Genomic DNA, 21,657 nt, shown 5'->3' with positions numbered 1-21,657 from the left:
AGATCAATGACTATTTGTAGAGTAGGAAAATCATGAGATTTCACAAACGACAAACCAATAATATTATTAAAAAATAAATGCATAATCCTATCTTCCGGTGCCTACATTAGAGTACGAATAATTACACAGCAAAAAATTACGACACAAATAAATAGTACATGAAATTTTATTCTACGATACAATTGCACAAGGATAACGTACTTTAAAAATATTTGGAAGAGAATAATAACTTAGTTTAAAAATATTTTATTCATTGTACTCAAACTTAATTGTCTTATTCATTGACAAAAAATATATATCTAAATATTTTAATTTATCAATATAACAAATTTAAATTGTAGACAAAATGACTTTCATGGAAACAACCAACTATAATATGACTATATATGTTATATGTTATTTTAAAAAGAGTGTTAGGGATAATAAATTTTGTCATTTGTAGTTATCAATTAATTATTATTAATATTAATATTTTTAATAGTGTAAGATTATATCTAATAATATAAAATTATTTATTTTTTTTAATAGTTAAATACTAACTAAATTTTAATAAAAGTACTGACGCTTTAAACTTTCTCTATTTTTAAATAATAACATAGATAGAAGTCATTTTTCGAGTCAATATTGTTTATGTGTCACTTTAAACATATTATCCATATAAGCAAAATCTGCTTTATGTAATGTTTTTTTCAGGGAGAAAAAGACCAAACAAAGAACTTGTAAAATATGTTTATGTGCAACTTATTTTTCGTTACATCATGCAACACAAAAGAGAATATTGTAGGATTTTCGTCCTCAAAGCATGAAAAAAAAAAAAAAAAACTGGTTTAACGTGGCTATCGTTATCCTTAATTTCATTATATAGAATTTGAAATCCACAAGTCACATTCAACAACAGTTTCTTAATAAGTCTCTCTTATTCCTCCTAGGCAGCGGCCAGCAAAAGAATTTTCTTGGCAGCTTCTTTAATTTAATTTTGGTGCCATATAATTAGTTTATTATTGTTGCATATTCAATTATTCATAGTAATTAATGAAGGAATTGATTAACAGTAATGTTAGAGATCAACACATTTTATAATTTATAACTATTAATTAGTCATCGTTAATATTTATTTAATAATGTAATATTATATTTAATAGTGTAATTATAAAAGTGATCATCTCTTAAACTTTTTCATTGATTAATTAATAGGTAATGTCTTTTCCATGCATTTGCGCTTGACTTGACAAGAAATACCACACCCTTTACTGATGGTCAATTGGTCATGAAGTTTTTAGTCTTTGAGTATTTTGATTAAGTGTCTCAAATACAAATTTTGAAAAGAGCAATGCTAGGGCAGCAATTTTTGTGATTGTTAGCTATTAATTAGTTATCAATGATGATTTGATGGTGTGAGATTTCATCCAATGGCTCACTTTTTTCTGCTGGTTATATGGCTAAAATTCAATAAAATTATTGACCCCTAGACTTTTCCTTTTAAAAAATGATCCCCTTTTTTATATTTTTTTAAATATTAAAAAAATTTTGATGTAACACTCAGTCATTTAATTTTATAATTTTTTTTATTTGAGTGAAACAATACGCCTATATTATCAAAGCGTATTGTCAATATACGCGGAGAGCATATTGTCTTGCCTTCGAAATTTTAAAAAATATTATAAAATTTAATAATTAAGTGTTATACCAAAAATTTTTTAATATTAAAAAAAATTAACTTTTTTTTCTATTGTTGAATATTTAGTAATAAAATCAAATAAATCCATAGAGTTAAAAATTAAAAAAATAAAATAAGCATAGTGTTGTATATATTGTGTATTTTTTTGTAAGGCAGCTGCTAACATTTATGCATATGTTTTTTGTGTCTAATCATTTGAATTATGTTATATAGTTATATTAAAAAAATGAAATTAAGACTGCGCTACTAATAATGATTATATTCCCTTCCAATTAAAGACAAGAAGATATAGTTATAAAGATTTACACTGCATGGATGAAAGTTGAGTGTGAAGGTGGTTAATAATAAGTTAATAACTCTAGACGTATGGGTGATATGAGGACCGAGTCATATTTTTGAATGGAGTCATATTATCAGAATATCACTAAATATATAATATCAATATGTGATGAGATTTACATCATAAGTTCTACTTTTGTCTTATGATAAAGAGAAGTGAATTGACTTCATGTCATCAAGAGAATGAGGTTTAATTAAATTTTTAATTACATATTTTTCTATTTAAAATGTTTTAACTTAGTTTTTACATATTAGATAATTTTTTTTAGAATATCTTTTTTTAGTATTTAGTGTAATAAGATAAATAATTATAGAATATTTTAGAAGTTGAATATTATGAACTTATTGCATTATTTAAATAATTACGAGTAATAAGGGCTTACTTAAATATTTTATTTAATATAAAAATTCAATTATAAATTTTCAAATTATGATAAAAGTTTAATTAAAAAATTTGATAAATTGTAGAAATCAATGTAATAGAGTAATTAAACCAAAACAAAATTAGTGAATATAAATTATAGTCACAAAAGATTCATATAAGCTTTCTTTTTCTGTTTTTCCCTCTGTGTTAATGAAATTTAAACTCATGTTCATAACAATTTATTTAAATTTATTATTATAAAATTTTGTCTAAATTTATTTTATTTAAATTTCAGAATTAGTATATTGTGACAGCTAGGAATCATCGCAAAACAAAGTGACGTCAGGAATGGAGATACGTTGAATTTTAAGGAGAGATCAAAAAATAATTTTACAATAGAAAAATAATAAAATAAAATTTATAAGAAGGCTAAACTAAAATTTATACACAATTTATAAAGGAAAAAAAATTGAAGTTTGGGGGCATTGTCCTCCTTTTGTTGCATGTGATATTTAGAAATAGCAACGGTTATACTAGCTGTTGTTGAAAATTGTGACAAAACCTAATCCTAACACAATAAAGGATGGTGGTCATTTAAACACTTGTTTTTTACTCAAATTTTGTTAATATTAAAAAGAAAATGTAGGTATTTCAATGTCGTAATTGTAACATCAATAAAAACTAAAAGAAATAAAAATCACAAAAACAAAGAAATACAAAGTGCCGGAGACAAAACAAATTGCAAAAATTAAAACAAATAAGAAATTAAAAAAAGATGAAGAAGGAAGATAAACGTAAAAAAGAAGAACACGTAAAAGTAAAAACGAATTATTAATAAGATCTGGAGGAAAACAAATTACAAGTGTTTGAGTTTAGAGAAATTATTTAAAATTTTCAATTTTTACTCTATGATGTCAAGGAATTGAGATAGTTTTAAATTTTTAAGTATTTTCTAAAAGAACTGAACTCCTTTACAATACTAGTCTAAGATGTATTTATAGACTTCTTATGTCAACAGTTATGCTTCACACACCATTTTTAATTAATTTGAATTTAAATTATCTCTGTATAACTGTTTCTACACTCTTTGTTTAATGCCATTTGAAAAATCTCAAAAAATAACTAAACTATCAAATAATTTAATTTAATTAATTAAAAATAAATATCATATATGAAAATATCAACATATAATGAATTATTTCTTTACATAATTTTCTTATAATAATATTTTTGCCTAACAACTTATAATTTGTTTTGCTGCAGTTTGAACCGCCGAAATCCCTAAAAAAGTGTTGCTAAATCCTGTGCACCTTGTAGTATATGTTGTACAACTTCTAATTGTTTTATATTATAAAATAATAATAACAATATCAATACGTGTACATACATGAAGACTATTCTTCATAAGAAGAAAGAAACCAATGCATGCTGATGCTGACGGAGTGACAGGGATTGGTTTGGAGGAAAAACCGAAATTTTAATTTAATAACCCTTTCTAAAATCTAACTACTCAAAAAGAAGGAGAGTATACATACATATATTTATGTGGTATAAAATACACTCCTTTAATTTTCTTATTGTTTACTAGTTGTTTGTGTAGCTATTGAAACTGGTTGTTTAAATAGTATTTTCTAAGGATAGGCAGGAGACAAAATAAAGGAAACAGTTTATTTTATAATATAAAATTTTAAATTTTAAAGAAAGACAACAAAATCTATTAGAAACAAAGATCAACATATCTTACCTTTCCTAGAAGGCGCCTATATCTATATGTTGCTTTCAAAATATTCGCATATTAGAGATAAAATTATTAGATACTAATACATTTAGTAGGGAAAAATATTATTTGAATATTTTAAAAATATTTTTTTTACAGGTATAATAGAAAGTGCAAAATGGTCTAATGATAAGAAATGTAGTATGCATGAGATTTTAAAAAATAATTTTTTTACAGGTATAATAGAAAAGTGTAAAATAGTCTAATGATAAGAAATGTAGTATGCATGAGATTTTAAATTTTAAGTTTATATCACAGTTATATAACCCATAAAGAGCTTAGAAAATAATTGATAGCTAAAATAATCTTTCAAAAATCAAATTTGTATCATTTTAATTTTTAAAATATTAAATATTTGATATCTCAAATCTTGACTAATAATTCAGGAGTTTTTATCTTCGAAAATTGATAATAACAATAGAACAGAACTTGTAAATTTTTGTTACTGTCTATGACGAATGAATCGTATTTCACATCATCTCTCAACACGAAAATCGGAATTTTATAAAATAACTTTTTCACCTATTTTATGCCTTGCATCTCCAATTTTTGGATTATCCTAATCTAAAACTCGATAAAACTCGTTGACGGTTTGAGAAAAATACTAAGCGAATTTCTATCAGTAAATTTAATTTCAGATCGCGCTTTTTTTTAATTGACCTTCTATAGTGCACCAGAAATAAAAAAAAACTATTATCACTAGCTATTATGAGTCCCACTATAATGTGAAATTCACGCTCAATATATACATTTGCACTATAATAAATCGAATTAACTTACATCCATTTATATATCTTGATAAATACATAGTAAATCGAATTGTGTTGTGTTGATTTATTCATTAGCTTAAGTGCATGTAAATCAAAACAGCTCCAATCGATTTACTTGGTTACTAATAGCATTGAGTAAATCAAATTGACCTCATTCGATTTACTAGGAAGTCTAAACATTCATTCATAAATTGAATCAATCCCCTTCAACATTGCTAAATCGAATATAGCTGTATCGATTTACATAAAAATGTCCATTAGGGACATGCACGTAACGAATTAAGCTTTGGGTGATTCATATAATATCCAACTCCCATTGGTTTATTTAGGTTTTTTACCCTAAAATTGATCATATATTTTAAATTAAAAAAAATTACCGTAGAAATAATCCGATGATAACAGTGGGCAAAACAACATTTTATAACGTCAATAAGTCTCAAAAAAATTCACCGCTAATCAATAGATTTTCTAAGTTGATAATTCATGATAAAATTTGACGGTAATTACTGTTAGACAGAAAAAATTTGACGATAAATATTTATCGACAAAATTTATATTGTCTAATTTATTCTGACAATAACTTTATTATTGTCAGATTTTATTTATTTTTCTGATAATAAATTTAATAATACTTAATATTTTTTTAATGTAAGTAATGTACCTTTTATTTAAATAAAAATAGTGTATATGATCCAAAAGTAATTTTTTTCAATAATAAATTCTAATAATGTGAAAATTAAGGACTTATAAGAAATCCAGCCTTAACACATGATAGTATATCAAAATTATTAAATTATACTGGCAGAAAATTTTATGAATGAGGTTAGATAATTAACTTTTTTTTTTAATTAATATTATTTAATTTTTTAAAATTATTTTATTTTTAATTTTATTTATTTGACTATGCCATTGAAGCAGAACTTGGAAAACATGCAACCTATTAGTGCTCAACGTGTGTCACTATGTGAACATAATGAGCCAACAAATAAGCCAAAACTATATTTTTCACCAAAACCATAATCAATTAATTAATTACTATATTAATATGCCAAATATCGCGTCTTTCTCAAGAATGCATGGTGAAAGTGCCATTAGCATTAATTCCCGTGGAAACTCAAGTGCAGTCGACTTTACGTGAAGTTGATAACTGAGAGTCGTTAGATAATTTGACTGATTTAACTAAATTTTTATCTAATAGCTCTTAACTATTAACTTTATGTGAAGTCGACTGCAACTGGGTTTTTACTTTAATTACTGCTATTAAATAATTTTTTATATGTTAACACAAACGCCAACAGTGAATATTACGAAGCAAACTACGTGCAAATTTCATTCCGCGTAATAATAATATACTCATAAGATTGTCATTTTCTTTTAATACTTTTCTTAGGAAGCATAATTATTTGGATAACAACAAAGACTTAATATTCAAAACAAGAAACATCTGAAGCAGTTACACGTCCAAATTCACGAGAAATCATTTTAAAAAAGTCTAGATTTTGATGATTATAACTTTTTCTTTCTTCGGTTGTTTGTTCAGTATCCAAATTTTCGTCCCAAAGTTTAAATAAGACTCAAGTTGTATATTTAGTTATGATGGGTGAGTTTTTCAATAGAGATTATGAGATTATCCCATTTATAATAAAATCTCGAACCACAAAATTTGCATAAATTATATTCAGGCTGATAAAATTTTTATTTTTCGAAAAAAAAATTATCAAAATTCATTTTAAAAAATAATTTTTTAAGTTTTAGCACTTATATTTAGTTAATCAAAATCAGTTTTTAATAAATATGAATAACATAATTTTATTTGATATAACAACTTTAATAATTTAAATAAATCATAATAAACATGAATATAATAATAAATTTAAATATTTATTAATATATAAAATTATATTAAATTTTTAATTTTAATAAATATAAATTAATTTTAAAAAGTACTTCTTTAAATAAATATTTTAAAAAAATATTTTTATTTTTTTAATTTTTAATTTACCTAATATAAAATAAAGTGCTACAAACACCTTTCTAAAATTTTTACTGAACTAAGTTTAAATAAAATTTGAACAAATTTTTTTCAATTTTTTACATATTTTTTTATATATTTTTCAACTCAAAAAGTTAAAATTTATTATAAATCAGAATTTTATTTAAGAATTTATATTTAGTCAAAATAATATAATAAATTATTATATGCACAAAATAAATTTTAAATTTTTAATATTATTTAAACAGACTACTAAATTAATTATTAAGTCAATCAAAGTTGATTATTTTCATGAATTTACATTCGTAACCTCCTTTAGCAAATTTCCTCTTATCTTTATAAATCTATATTTTCTAATGTTAGCACGCATGTTTTTAACATAAAACCTAAGTTCTTTGATAAAAATATTCTGTTAAAAAGTTGCCACGTCACAGATTGTGGATTTTCCTGAAAATTGTTGTCCACTAAATGGAATTTACAATCTGCAATTGCAAACCCATGAGGGTTGCATTAACGCCATGAAATGTCAATTTACGTAGAGGAATAGACAAATGAAGGACAATCGTTCATAACGAATATTAAATAATAAAAAATATTCTCCAAACACAAATAAATTTTCGTTGTCAATATATAGTATCATCATTATTAAAAATATAACAATTTATACATTTCTATTTGGGCAATAATAATTGGTTCGTGTGTGGTAACATACATTTTTATAGTTTGCAATAATAATAATAATAATAATAATAATAATTTAACTAGAAAACTTTATACCGTCATATTGTATTTTCTTTTCCTTAAAAAAAAAAGAATTGTCTTTTATAAAATTTGATCCGGCATTACGTGTCTTAGAACCATAACATATCATTGTCATTTAAATATCTGTTTATTATTAATAATAGACAAGACCAACGTTTTACAACAAAAGCTTTTGAATCTATATATATTAGATTCATTTTAATATAATAAAGTTCCGTTAGTCCTCTGTAATTGGAGCTTCATTTTGTGCTACTTTATAACCCTTTTGGATATATACAAGTACTAATATTGTAGCAAAATCAGGCATTATTCAAAGCCTTATCCGGAAGTATAGATGAAAATTTAATAAATTAGAGATAATAATTAAAATTGCTATATTTATATATGTACCTATATGATATAATTAAAATACTTCAACTCGATCGGAATAACCACAATGCGCTAAGGTATATATTGAGCTATTAATAATATATATATATATATATATATATATATATATATATATATATATATATATATGAGGGGTATATTCTTTTAAAACGATAATATTCTCGGGAAAAGACAGTAAAAAATTAAATATGTATGTTCAAACTTCAAAGAACTAGAACTAGTAGAGATCCTTATATAATATTTTGTATTGCAAAATATACACCTGCATATATAGAGCAATAACAATAACAACAAACTCCTACGCTCATTAATTGATGAGATCGAGCATAAGAATCAAATGATGTTATTATGTCGTATCATATATGAAAAAATATAAAAAAATTGTATCATATATATATAAAATAAAAATAATATTTATACATTAAAATTAATTACTAAAATTAATTATTAATATATTTATATAAAAATATATATAATTTAATTTATTTTTAATATATATATTTATATTTTAATATATATTTTACACTGTTAACTAATTTTAGTGGTTGATTTTAATATATAAATAATATAGTATATAAAATTAGGTAATTTATAGTTTGTATTTAAATCTCTCTTGATGACTACCTCATTTGATCAACTGTTTTTTGATATTCAAACAACTACCTAGGCTAGGATGAGAGTTTAATTTTATTATTTTTTTAACAATAAGCACTACTTTAATTTTCTCTTTCATGTTCTCACTCATTTTTTATTCTAGTCATTTGTATATAATCGTACTCATTCATCTGATTAAGTATTTTTACTCGGTTATATAGTGTTTTTATATTTCTGTTTATCTAATAGAGTAAACTAACTAAACAGAATTGATTAATTTGGTTAATGCTAATATTACTGTTAATAGAATTGGTTGTGATTAGTTTTGTAATTGTTAATTGAATTAGTTAGTTTAGTTTGTGTGATTTAGTATGATAATTGGCTTTCTCTTGTTATAAGAAGCTAGAGTTATTTACTCTTCAATTGAACTTCACTTTATCGATTTAGAATCAAGAATCATTTCTTTTTCTCTCTTCACACGGCATATTTTTTTTCCTTTCTTCTTCTCGTGCTATGTCTGATATCCTTCATAGTATCAAAGCTCTTTCCGCTCAATTTAATGGCGAATAACAATACACAAGCTGAAAACTCACTGAATCAATCAAGTATAGCTCCAAATTTTACTTCTTCCCTAATTTTTATGAAATTCGACTATGACAACTTCTTACAATGGAAAGATCATGCCGAATCAATGATTGAAGGTCACAATTTACTTCATCATATCACAGGAGAAAGAATTCTTCTAAGGTTTGACGGATCGAGACAAGTGACACCAGAATTTGCTGCTTAGAAGAAATAGGATGTGTTGCTCAAATTTTGGCTTCTTGCTTCGATGACCAAGCCCTTATAACTCGAATGGTAGGATGCATCTATTCATATGAGATTTGAAAAAGATTAGATGATCATTTTTTTCACAGATTCGAACTAAGATAATTCAATTGAAACATAAATTGAGCAGTATTAAGATAGAAAGTTCAGTAAATGAGTATGTGTTAGCCTTAAAAGGAACAATTGATGCCCTAACTTCAATAGGAGAACCGATGTGTGAAAGTGATCATGTTAATACTTTGTTGAATGGGTTAACTAAAATGTATAGTTCTGTAATTACTTTAGTTGTAGCAAGACCAATTAGTATTTCAGTGGGAGAATTGGAGGCTTTGTTTTTTACTAATGAGAGTATGTTAGAAAGGTTCAGAAAATCAGAATCGTTTATACAAGCAAACATGGCACAAAGTACACCAGGATATTCTAAAACGAGAATGAATAGTTTGGTGGAAAATAGTTCCAGGTTTGAAAAGAATGGACAATTTGGTGATAACAGTTCTAGGTTTGGGACTCATCAGTTCTACAATTATTCAAGATATGACTCGAGGTTTGAAGGTGGTGATGGTTCCAGATTTGGTGAAAGACAGCATTATAGTGGTTTAAGGATGACTAATGGTACCAGACCTGTTTGTCATGTGTGTGATAAGTTAGGGCATACTATAAAGACTTACTGGTATAAGTATGAAAGGCCAGAAAGACGCCAGAGCTCAATATGAAGGCTCAAGCTCAGAAAATCTGCAAAGTTCACAAGCAAATCCGAGCAATGTATTGGCCACACCTGCAGCATTACAAGATCAAATTTAGTATCCGAATTCAGGTGCTACACACCACATGGCTTCTGATCAACAAAATCTGGTTGAGAGAGAAAAGTATGAAGGTGTAGATTAAGTAATTATGGGAAATAGATTAGGTTTGCACATCAACCTTGTTGAAAATTCTTACTTTAAAGTTCATTTGAGTAATAGAGAATTTTTGCTGCATAAGCTGCTACACGTGCCAGATATCACAAATAATTTATTTAGTGTGTATAAATTCTGTTGTGACAACAATGTCTTTTTTAATTTCACTCTAATGGTTGTTATGTGAAATCTCAGAGAACTAAAGAAATGGTCAAACATGGAGAAGTTGAAAGAGGAATGTGCAAGTTTCTCAATTTCACTCCATCAAATAAATCAACTGCCTTTGTTTCAACTGTATTCACTGTTGACCGGTTTCTCTTGTGGCACAACAGATTGGGTCATGCCGCAAATAGCATTGTTTCTTCTATCCTAAACTCTTGTAATATTATTGCTTCTTTGAATAAAAACTTCTGTGCATGTTGCTGTATTGGACAGTACTATAGTCTTCTTTATCCCCTTTCAAATTTTTTGTATACTATTCTAATGCAGTTAGTATAAACAAACATTTGGGGCCTTGCCCCTGTTCTAGATTTAAATGAAAATTTTTATTTTGTTGTCTTTCTTGATGCTTACAGTAAATACACTTGGTTCTATCTTATCAAAATTCGATCTCAAATCAAATCAATTTTTAAATATTTTCAACAAATGGTTGAGTTGCAATTAAATTCTAAACTTAAGATGCTTTAGTCTAACAATACTGCTGAATATGTGAACTTAGCCAAGAATTTACAGGTGTAGGGTATTTTACATAAATTTCCTGTCCACATGAGCATCAGCGGAATAGAAGTGCCGAGAGAAAGCACAAGAACATAGTGGAGAAGGGTTTAGCGATGTTAGCAGGGGCTGGAATACTAATTAAATATTGGGGACATGCCTTTATAACACCAGTGCATCTTATAAATAGGCAGCCAACTAGGTTTTGCAAAGTCAGTCACCATTTGATAAGTTGTCAGGGTTTTTAGATGTTTGTGTTTTTCATATTTGAGGCCATACAATAGGAACAAATTGAAACTCAGATCATCTCCATACACCTTTCTGGGTTACAGTGCAGTACACAAAGGTTACAAGTGCCTCACTGTACAAGGTAAAGTAGTGATCACTAGTAATGTCATATTTAATGAACAACAATTTCCTTTCAAATCTGGTTCTACACCTCCTTTGATAGTTGATTCTAGTACAACCTCGGATCCTCAGTCACTGTCATTCCTCTACTAACCATAAACCCTGCTCAATACTCGCACAATTCTTCTCACAACCCTGCTCAGTCCTCACACAATTCTTCTATCATTGCAAATAGCTCCTCCCTCACAACACTTCCACCTAACCCTGCTGTGTCCAACCCCAGCCCCCAATAAATAGTACAAACAAGAGCTCCCTCAATCTCACCTCTCTCAAACCTAGCCTCCAACAGCAACAACCTCACCAGCACCAATTTTTTTTCATAGCAGTTCAAACAACACCTTTGGCTCCATCTGTAACACTAATACCTATTCTATTTCAAACCTTAAAATTCTACTTCCCTTTGACGATGATCCCTCAGTTCCAGCACCACTCATTTCAAATGTTCATCCTATGACCACAAGAAGCAAAAGTGGAGTTCTTAAGCATAGATCCTTCCTTGCCAGTGCTAAACTAAGGACAGCCTGAGCTGCTTTGTCCATGCCTGAGTGGAAAGCTATAATGGATGCAGAATACAATGCCCTCATGCAAAACCACACCTGAAAATTAGTTCCTCTTCCTCGGGATAGAGAAGCAGTGGGTAGTCGATAGGTCTTTCAGGTTAAATATAACTCGTAAGGCAACTTACAAAGGTATAAGGCTCGTCTTGTGGCTCAAAATTTTTCTCAAAGACTAGGTTTTTGATTTTACAAAAACATATAGTCCAATGGTAAAAACCTACTTCAATTTGAATTGTGCTCACATTGGCATTGTCAAGAAATTAGAAGATTAATCAACTTGATGTCAATAATGCATTTTTGTGTGGTGACCTGGCTGAGGATGTATACATAAAGCAACTGAAAGGTTATGAAGTTGACAATGACAATTTAGTGTGCAAGCTCACCAAGGCTCTCTATAGTTTGAAGCAGACACCAAGAACCTGGTATCACAAGTTGTCCACGGCTCTGCAACACCTTTGATTCAATACAACAAAGTCTGATGTCTCTGTATTTACCAGGTTCAAAAATGGCTCTTCATTGTTTGTCCTGGTATATTTCGATGATATAATCATCACTGGAGACTCTAATGATGCAATTTTGCTGGTGATTCAACAATTGAATGTCAAATTTGCATTAAAATATATAGTGAACTTCATTATTTTCTTGGAGTTCAGGTTACTAAGACTGCTAGTGGTAGTCTAGTGTTGTCACAAGAAAAATATGCCAAGAACCTACTTAAGAAAGCATATATGGAGCACAACAAGCCTTGTTTTATACCTTTACCCTCCTCAGTTAAGTTTTCTGCTTTTAGAGGTTCAACATTCAAGGACCCTAAACTCTATAGATCAGTGGTGGGCATTTTACAATATCTCACTGTCACTTGTCCGGAGTTAGCTTATTGTGTAGGTAACATCTCCCATTTTATGCAAAATCTGTAAGATGAACACTGGAAGCTAGTAAAAAGGTGCTGAGATATGTGCAGGGGACACTCAGTTTTGGCCTACGCTTGTACAAAACGAGTGTTCAGCATGATAAAGCCTATAGTGACTCTGACTGGGGAGGAGACTCGGATGATAGGAAGTCCACCGGCGGCTTCTGTGTTTTTCTTAGGAGTAATCTAATTTCGTGGAGTTCAAAGAAATAACGTGTTGTTGTCAGGTCCAGTATTGAAGCATAGTAAAGGGCTATGACTAACTTAGTGACTGAGTTGCTTTGAGTAAAGAATCTTATGATTGAAATATGAGTTATACTTTCAACATCTCCATTAGTTTATATTGATATTTTGAGTGCTGTATTGTTGGCTGCAAATCCAATTTTGCATTCAAAGTAAAAACATTTTGAGACTGACCTCCATTTTGTCCAGGATTATGTCACTAAGAAGATCATTCAAGTGAGTAATGTCCCTGAAACTGTCCAGCTAGTTAATGTGTTAATAAAGCCATTACCAAGTGCTGAGTTTCTGGAGTTCAGATCAAGACTACTGGTTGAATATTTGAAGAAGTATAGCGGTAACAGTGGCACAAACAGGCTCAGCAGAGGAGATCACAAAAAGAAATCAAAGAATTGTAAAAATTCAGAAGGTCCAGGTAGCAATAGTCATGATCAAGCACCAATTTTCAATCTATGATAGTAGAGGAAGGACAACTCAACAGCAGGGGTCATAGTATCAAGTTGGAAATCAAAGGAAACAAGATTAGAACAGTAGAAGAGAAGCTGAGCAATAGGGGTCATGATAGAGTAAACTAACTAAACAGAATTGGTTGTGATTAGTTTTGTAATTGCAAACTGAACAAGTTAGTTTAGTTTGTGTGGTTTATAATGTGACAGTCGGCTCTCTCTTGCTATAAGAAGCTAGAGTTAGTCACTGTTCAACTGAACTTCACTTTATCAATTCAGAATCAAGAATCAGTTCTCTCTCTCCCTCCCTTTCTCCCTCCTTCCCTCTTTCTCTCCCTTTCTCTCTCTCTCTCTCTCTCTCTCAATATCTCTCTATCTCTTTCTCACTCTCTGCTTCACACTGCAGATTCTTTTTCTCTTTCTTCTTTTCGTGCTGAGTCTGATATCCTTCAATCCAGACAACATAGTTATTTTAATGGTATCGCCTAAGTCACTCTTTCATTTTAACTAGCTCGCTTGAATTTTTATTGAATAATTATTAAATCTTTTGATCTTAGTATGATATTTATTTTCTCTAATAATCTTCACTTGTATGTTAGAGTTTTTTTTCTCTTCGTGTGTGATTAGAAATGCTCTAAAAATGCATCTAAAAATAATATAAAAAATGATATGTTAAGATAATATAATCTTTGGTGTAATTTTATCTCAATTAAAAATTGATTGATTATGATTTTGCCTAATAATATTTACAAGAATTATCAAAAGAATTTTATATGAGTCAATAATGATAGGTAAAGTTAATTTAAGTTAATGAAACAGTCAATTTATTTATTCACTTAATTAAATAAATATTACAAATTTAAATATCACATTATATATGTATCATGTATGTAATAGTCCAAATATTGGCCACCACGGCACATCCTTTAGCAATAACAAAAATTGATTTTGCTATCATGGTTAATACTAATAAAAAAGAAGAATAAAGTATCCATCAATAATATAAAAATTAAATGTAAAACAAAAAAAAAACAAAAAATAGTTAAAAGTATAATTATTTATGTATATTTTTTTATGGTATTTGAATTGTTAGGATTGAACTCTAAAAGAAAAAGAATTTTAGTATAAAATAAAAAAATAAAAAATATAAATTCAAATGAATTTTTACATGAGGAAATATATTAGAAATATAATTATTTATTAATTTGTGTTTAGCTTAAAATTTTAAAATAAATAATTTTAAGACTATTTTACATGATTTACAAACTAACCAACTGCATAACAAGCTTTGAATGGATTAGAAAAAGAGAGTTTTTTTTTTTTTACTCCGAAAGTGTTGTATCAAATTTTTGTTAAGAAAACGGGTCTCTTTTACTCAATGACACGTCGTCAACATGTTTTGCTTTAAGAATGTAAGAAGAAATTTTAAAGCCGCAATATTATTTTGTTATACAAAAATAAAATTAATAATAAAAACATTGTCTCTGCCTTGGAGAATCTTGGAAACACGCAGACTCTTGTGATAAGATAAATTACAAATGCAAACAGTTAAAGCATCATTATATATATTCTCTAAGTGAAATAATGATGTCCCACTTTAAGATATTTGCATGAAGATAACTTGACGTACGTGTGATCTATTATATATATGCTTACAATTATTTGGATCAGACATTATATAAGATAAGGATCAGTAGATTCTGTATAGTGCGCTAAATCAATAACTTAATTGCTATTTGCTACTATTAAATATCTGCATGCATGCTGTTAAGTGATGGGATAAGGTTCTCATCAAGAATTCTTCCTTCTTTCTTTTTGATATATATTTTTATATCTTTTCCCTTCTCTTTCACATGTCATCTTATTATTTATTTTATTTTTTCAGAGGGTAAAGCGTATTAAATATATAATTATGTATATACTTTTAACAATTTAAATTTTTGAGTTAAATAGTTTCGTGATATAGAATTAGAAATTTTATAATTAATAATTAATTTCAAAAAGATTATGGATAGAAAATTTTTTCAATATTAAAAGAACATTAATTTGAAGAGAAAGTAAAACTCCATAATTGTCAATTACAAAGATAAAATTTCAGAATATATTAGTTTCATCTCATCAACAAGTAATTTGAAAAAATAGGTTTAAATTTAGATAATTAATATGAAGAGTATTATTGGATAAGTCATTTATTGAATTTTTTTAAAAGAAAAATTTGTGTTTATGTATTATATTTTATTTTTGTAGTGGATAAGGCTCACATTAGAATATTACGGTTCATTTTGTATATATATTCATTCATTTAAGTCCATTAATAAAATACCTTACAAAAATTATATTTAAATAATTTATTTTATCTTATAACTATTTGATATAAATCGTTTATTTCAAAACTCGTAATAATTTTTTTAGTATAACCTCGTCTAGCTCGTTCGATGCGAATAGTTTTAAGATTTTATGATTTCTTTCATTTCAAATCGTTTAATTGAAACATGGTTATTTCTTGATCTGGTTTCATACAACTCGTTTAAATCTGAGTTGTTTTTAGGACTTTACAACTTGTTTTAAGTACAAGTTGGTTAGTTTGAGTCCTTTTAAAGTATCAAATTATCTCTATAACCATCGGACTTCGTGCTTTATCCATTGTGCCCCTGCTCTAGGTCAAGCTTCACGAAGTCGGACTCGAGCGATCAAGTGGGTCAGATGATCAAGTCGGATTGTTGAGGTCAAATTTTCCTGAAGTCTTTCAATGATTTGTTCAATTCGTTCATTCCGAGTTTTTATAGATGACTTGTTTTTATACAGGTCATTTTTTTAAGCACAACTCATTGTATATCAAGTTGTTTTGCGCGATTTGTTTTAATACAAATCGCTTAGATCATATGATTATTGTTTATTCGATTTCGTTCAACTCATGAGTTTGAGTTGTTTTAAATCATCAAGCCGTATTATAACCATTGGACACCAATTTGAACCTCGTCGCTTTATCTGAGCGACCTTTAAAGGTCGGCTCGTGATTTTCGCGTTTTATCGAGTATAAATTGGCGCCTTAGGTGAAGGGATTATATACTTATTCCCTCCCGTTTCTAGTTTTTACAAGGTTGTCATCTTTATGTATGATACAACTCGTTTTTACCTGAACTGTTTTAATTGGAGGATTGTTTTTATGTTTCGATTTTGTTCGAAACGCTTTTACCATCCTTCCATTCCTTTTCAGCTCGTTTCTATATAAGTCATTTGGTTGGAGGATTTTTTTGTCATTTTTTCTTTTACTCTTTTGATATTTTACAACTTATTTTATATTGAGTTATTTCAATTTTGCTTTAGTGATTCATTTTAATACAATTCACTTTTTAATATTTTATTTTAATGATTTGTTTTGATACAAATTAATTTTAAAGCTTTACTTTCAGATTGACACGACTTGTACTTGACACAAATTCGTTGAAAATATGCTTGACAGGCACAACTCGTTTAAACTGAGTTGTTCTCATGTTGTTGTGGATGCTAGAATAAATTTTCTTTAGACAACTTCTGAAGTTCTTCCATTTTATACGACTAAGTCATTTATTTTTGGAACTTGTAGAGATGAGCTCGTGGGGTTAGAATTGTGTACAACCTATTTGTTATTCGTGTGTGTTGAGTTGTTAAATCGTATTTATGCCTCGAGGGGCGTATTTGGTTAAGTTAGTATTGCGATTTGTTCTAAGCACAACTCTTTCAACCCCTTTTGGCTCGAGTATTTTTCGAGGTGCTTTTTTTCAATTTGCATATGTAACTTTTTACACCAATTTGGACCTCATCGCTTTATCTTGCCGACCAATCAGGTCGGGCAATGATTTTTGTGCTTTATCGAACTTAAATTGATGTGTTTTAATTGTAGAAAATCAATTTCCATAAAAAATTATAATATCTCCGTATGTTAGAGGCGTGTCACGATCTGGACAGTTCTTCACCCTTGATACCGGATACTTTGTAGTAGCCCTTTCTTAAGATTTCAGTAATCTTGTAAAGTCATATCCAGTTTGCTGTCGGCTTTTCTTCGCCCGACCTCTGTAGCCCGATATTATTCCTTATCAGGATGAGGTCTTTTGTAGCGAAACCCATAGCCATCCTTTGTCACAAAACCTCTTCTTTTTTATCCATGTTTGCTCTCAGATTTTTGGAAGGAGGTCGAACTCTTCTTTTTTAGCTTTAATGTTACTAAGCTTTATTGTAGATTTTCTCAAAGCCTCTTCTCTTATCTGAGTTTACTCTCAGATTTCTTGCTGGTCGAGTTCTTCTTTTGTGCTCCGACTTCATTGCAGAATGTTGCCCTTAGTTTTTCTTTATTTATGTCGATGGGAATCATGGCTTCTGTGCCATCATATGTTTATATCATTTATGTGAGCTCTAAAAAGTTAGTCAATAGAAGTCAGCTCATTACACATTTTTGTCGATGACTTGCCCCCAGATGAATTCCATAGATTTTTCTGTGGATTTCATCTAGAACCTCTTATATTCGAAATTGGGACGCACTTTGATAGAGGTGTTGAGATCCCTCTTTTATAGAGAATATTACAAACCAAGGTGTAATATTGAGCTTCTTTCATTAATCTCCTTGCCGCCCTTTACTCTTGAGCAGGGATGTCGAACTTGATATTTCCAATGCTTTGAGCCATCCATTCCTAGATTGTGTGGATATTCGTCTTGTTGACTTCTTTTGATACTAAAAGTGACTGTAATATTTCTTGAATCGGGATTTTATTATTGTCCCAGACTTTATACTGGCTAGTTTGGAAAGAGTATCAGCTTGGCCATTCTACTAGCAGGTTATATGTCTAACCTCTGTTTCCTGAAACTTTGCTAGCTAGGCCAAAGTTTTTTTCAGATACGTCTTCATATTTGGATCTTTAGTTTGGTAATCACCATAAGGTTATTATTTGTGAGTCACTTAAATACTGCGCCCTTCAAGGCGCCGAGTGCTTTGGTCATTCGAAGGCCGACAAGCACAACTTCATATTCAGCTTGGTAGTTGGAGGCTGGAAAGTTGAATTTTAATGAGAGTTCTATCCGAGTTTCTTTTTTATTTTCGAGGATGATCCCTACCCCACTACCAGCTTTTGATGTTCTATCTCCTAATCGGGGAGTTCCCTTTTTGCTCCTCAGTATATTCCGCAAGAAAGTCGGCCAGGTAGTGCGACTTGATGACCGTCCGAGCTTCGTACTTCAAATCAAACTCGGACAGCTCCATAGTCCACTATAGCATCTGCCCTGTAATAATATCCATTTTTTGGAGAATATGCTTCATGGGTTGATTAGTACGGGATTTGATGGTGTGAGCTTAAAGTGGGGTCACAATCTCCGAGATGCTAGGACCAAAGCATGTGCAACTTGCTCAATTTCTGATAATTGAGCTCAGCTCCATGTAGTACCTTATTGGTGAAGTAGGCGAGCTTTTGCCCGACGTCATCTTCTTTGAATAGTGCAAAGATTACTGCTTTGTCAGTCACAGCTAAATATAGAATGAGCTCTTTGACTGAGTAAGAATTGGAGGTTGAGACAAGAATTTTACGAATTCTTGGAAGACTTGTTCACATTCCTGGGTCCATGTGAAGTCGTGTCTCTTTCGTAATAGAACAAATCTAGAGCTGCAAGTCTAACATTTAATTATTGAACCTCTTTTCAAGCAGGTCGGATTAGCTTCAATCCCCCCTTGAGTGAGCATGAACCCTAGGAATTTCTCTGCTTCTATGGAGAAGGTGCACTTTGTGGGATTTAGCCTCATCCCATGCTGCCTTATGGTTTAGAATGCTTCTGTCAAGTCGGATAATAAGTCGCCTTCACTCTTTTTCGAGGAGACTTTAATTGTTCTGTCTTATACAAGTCCTCTTGTGATAACGTGGACACGCCAATTCAGAGTGCTTATAGATTTTGGTGATCTTTTTCTGTCTTTGCACTCCTATCTTCTTTCGTGGTCCAGTGTCATTGTAGCAATGTATCTGTCTAACTGACTTTTTCTAGTCGGTTTTTCAGTCACATTTCTCAAATCATAGCACTTATTGGTGGAGTGGCCATAGACTTGATGGTACTCAAAGTAATCTGTTCGATTTTCTTCATTATTGCTTCAGATTAATAGAGGAAGAGGTATCCTTCTTGTGGCATATTTTTCTGTATATACTCACTAGAGAAATACATAATGGAGTGTAAGAGTGACACCTTCGAGGTCGGTCAAAATTCTTGTCTTCTTTTTATTTTTTGTTTTTCTCATTACCTTGGGACTTATGTCTCTTCTGGTAATGACTTTGATGCATCCTTCACGAAAGTGACTATACTGTAAGAAAGACTTACATTTGTGTTGTCTTGAATTTCACTGTACTTGTTTGGTTGTGCGATTATATTTCTGTGCCAGCAAATTCGTATTGGTTTGTTTTCTGCAATGGCCTTAAGACGATAATTTCTTCTCCTTTGTTTTCCTAGAGGGCGTCCACCTTGAGTATCTCCTGATTAGGTCACATTCAAATTGGCTGATGCTGCATTCTCTTGCATGAACATAAGTTGGAAAAAAAATTCATTATTTTTACCAACAATGTTATCCATTCTTCCTTCAATATAGGACATTTTATTTATTTATTTATTTTTATAAAACCTGTGCATTTGGAATAGCAGCTGCTCCGTTACCATGAGTAGGTATCTATGGTTGATTTTGAAAGTGGAGGCGTGTATCGCGTAAGTATAGTTTCAATACCAAAGATCAGAAATCGTAGCGCCAGCATTGGAAGCCCTGTAGATGTGACTTGGAGGACCGGGAGTCAGCGGTGGCAAAAAACTCTACCGTGATTCTTCTTGAGGTTGTAACGTCGGCACAACAGCAAATTTTGAGTTTGAGAAGAAAACTAAGTTCTGCATCGTGATTCATCCTATTGCATGAGAAGCAATAGTTCACCATGAAGAGTAGAAGAGCAGATGCAAGAGAGAGTGGAAGCTTTGATTTTGATGCCACCATGAAAAGGTTAGATTCACGTGAAATCCTTGGGAGTTATTCACACATCTTTGTTGCAGAAGAATCATTGTATGTCAGAGGTGCACTTTTTGATATTTGTTTATAAAAAAATGCTTTATTTTCCTGTGAAATTTTGTTCTTCGTAATAACTTTAGATTAATCAAGCTGTTTGAACTGGATGCATAGCGTCCGACTTCTGTTGGTACCGAGGTACCTGATAAACCCCATTTGTAGGGTTTATCTTGTGTTTGATTTAGGGGATTTTATAACCTTTTACTCACATTTATCCATTGAAATAGTATGATTTTATAACTTCTCCTTTAATTGTGCTTAAGAGTGAAAACATGCTTTTTAGGTCTTAAAATAGCTAAATTTAATTTACCTTTGAGTCCATTAGATGCCTTGATATGTTTGTTAAGTGATTTCAGATTTAGGAGGCAAAGATTGGATAAAGGGAATAAAGGAAAAGCATGTAAAAACGGAGAACTCATGAAGAAATGAAGGAATCGCAAAAGCTGTCAAGCCGACCTCTTTGCACTTAATCGACCATAACTTGCGCTACAGAGATCCAAATGATGCGGTTCCAGTTGGGTTGGAAAGCTAACATCCGGGGCTTCGAAATGATATAAGATTTGCCATAGTTGTATCGCGCATAGGGGCGCGCACGCGCACGGTACGCGGACGCGCTGATGGTGACACATGATCCACTTAATGCAACTCGAGGCCAGCGATTTTAGAAGCCTTGTGGGCCCAATCCAACTCATTTATGATGCTATTTAAGCCAAGGATTGAAGGGAGAATCAACATACTTTCATACTTTAGAAGTTAGTTACCATTAGTTTAGTTTAGCTTAGTTTAGTAGTTAGAGTTAGTTTCTAGAGAGAGAAGCTCTTACTTCTCTCTAGAATTAGGATTAGGTTTAGTTCAATAATCTTAGATCTAGGTTTTAATTTATGCTTTCATCTTCTTCTACCTCTCAATTCTTTGTTGTTACATTCATCATTCTTCT

This window comes from Arachis stenosperma, chromosome 2, assembly GCF_014773155.1.
Source record: "Arachis stenosperma cultivar V10309 chromosome 2, arast.V10309.gnm1.PFL2, whole genome shotgun sequence".
Classification (NCBI taxonomy): domain Eukaryota; kingdom Viridiplantae; phylum Streptophyta; class Magnoliopsida; order Fabales; family Fabaceae; genus Arachis; species Arachis stenosperma.
Note: the sequence above shows the minus strand (reverse complement) of the source record.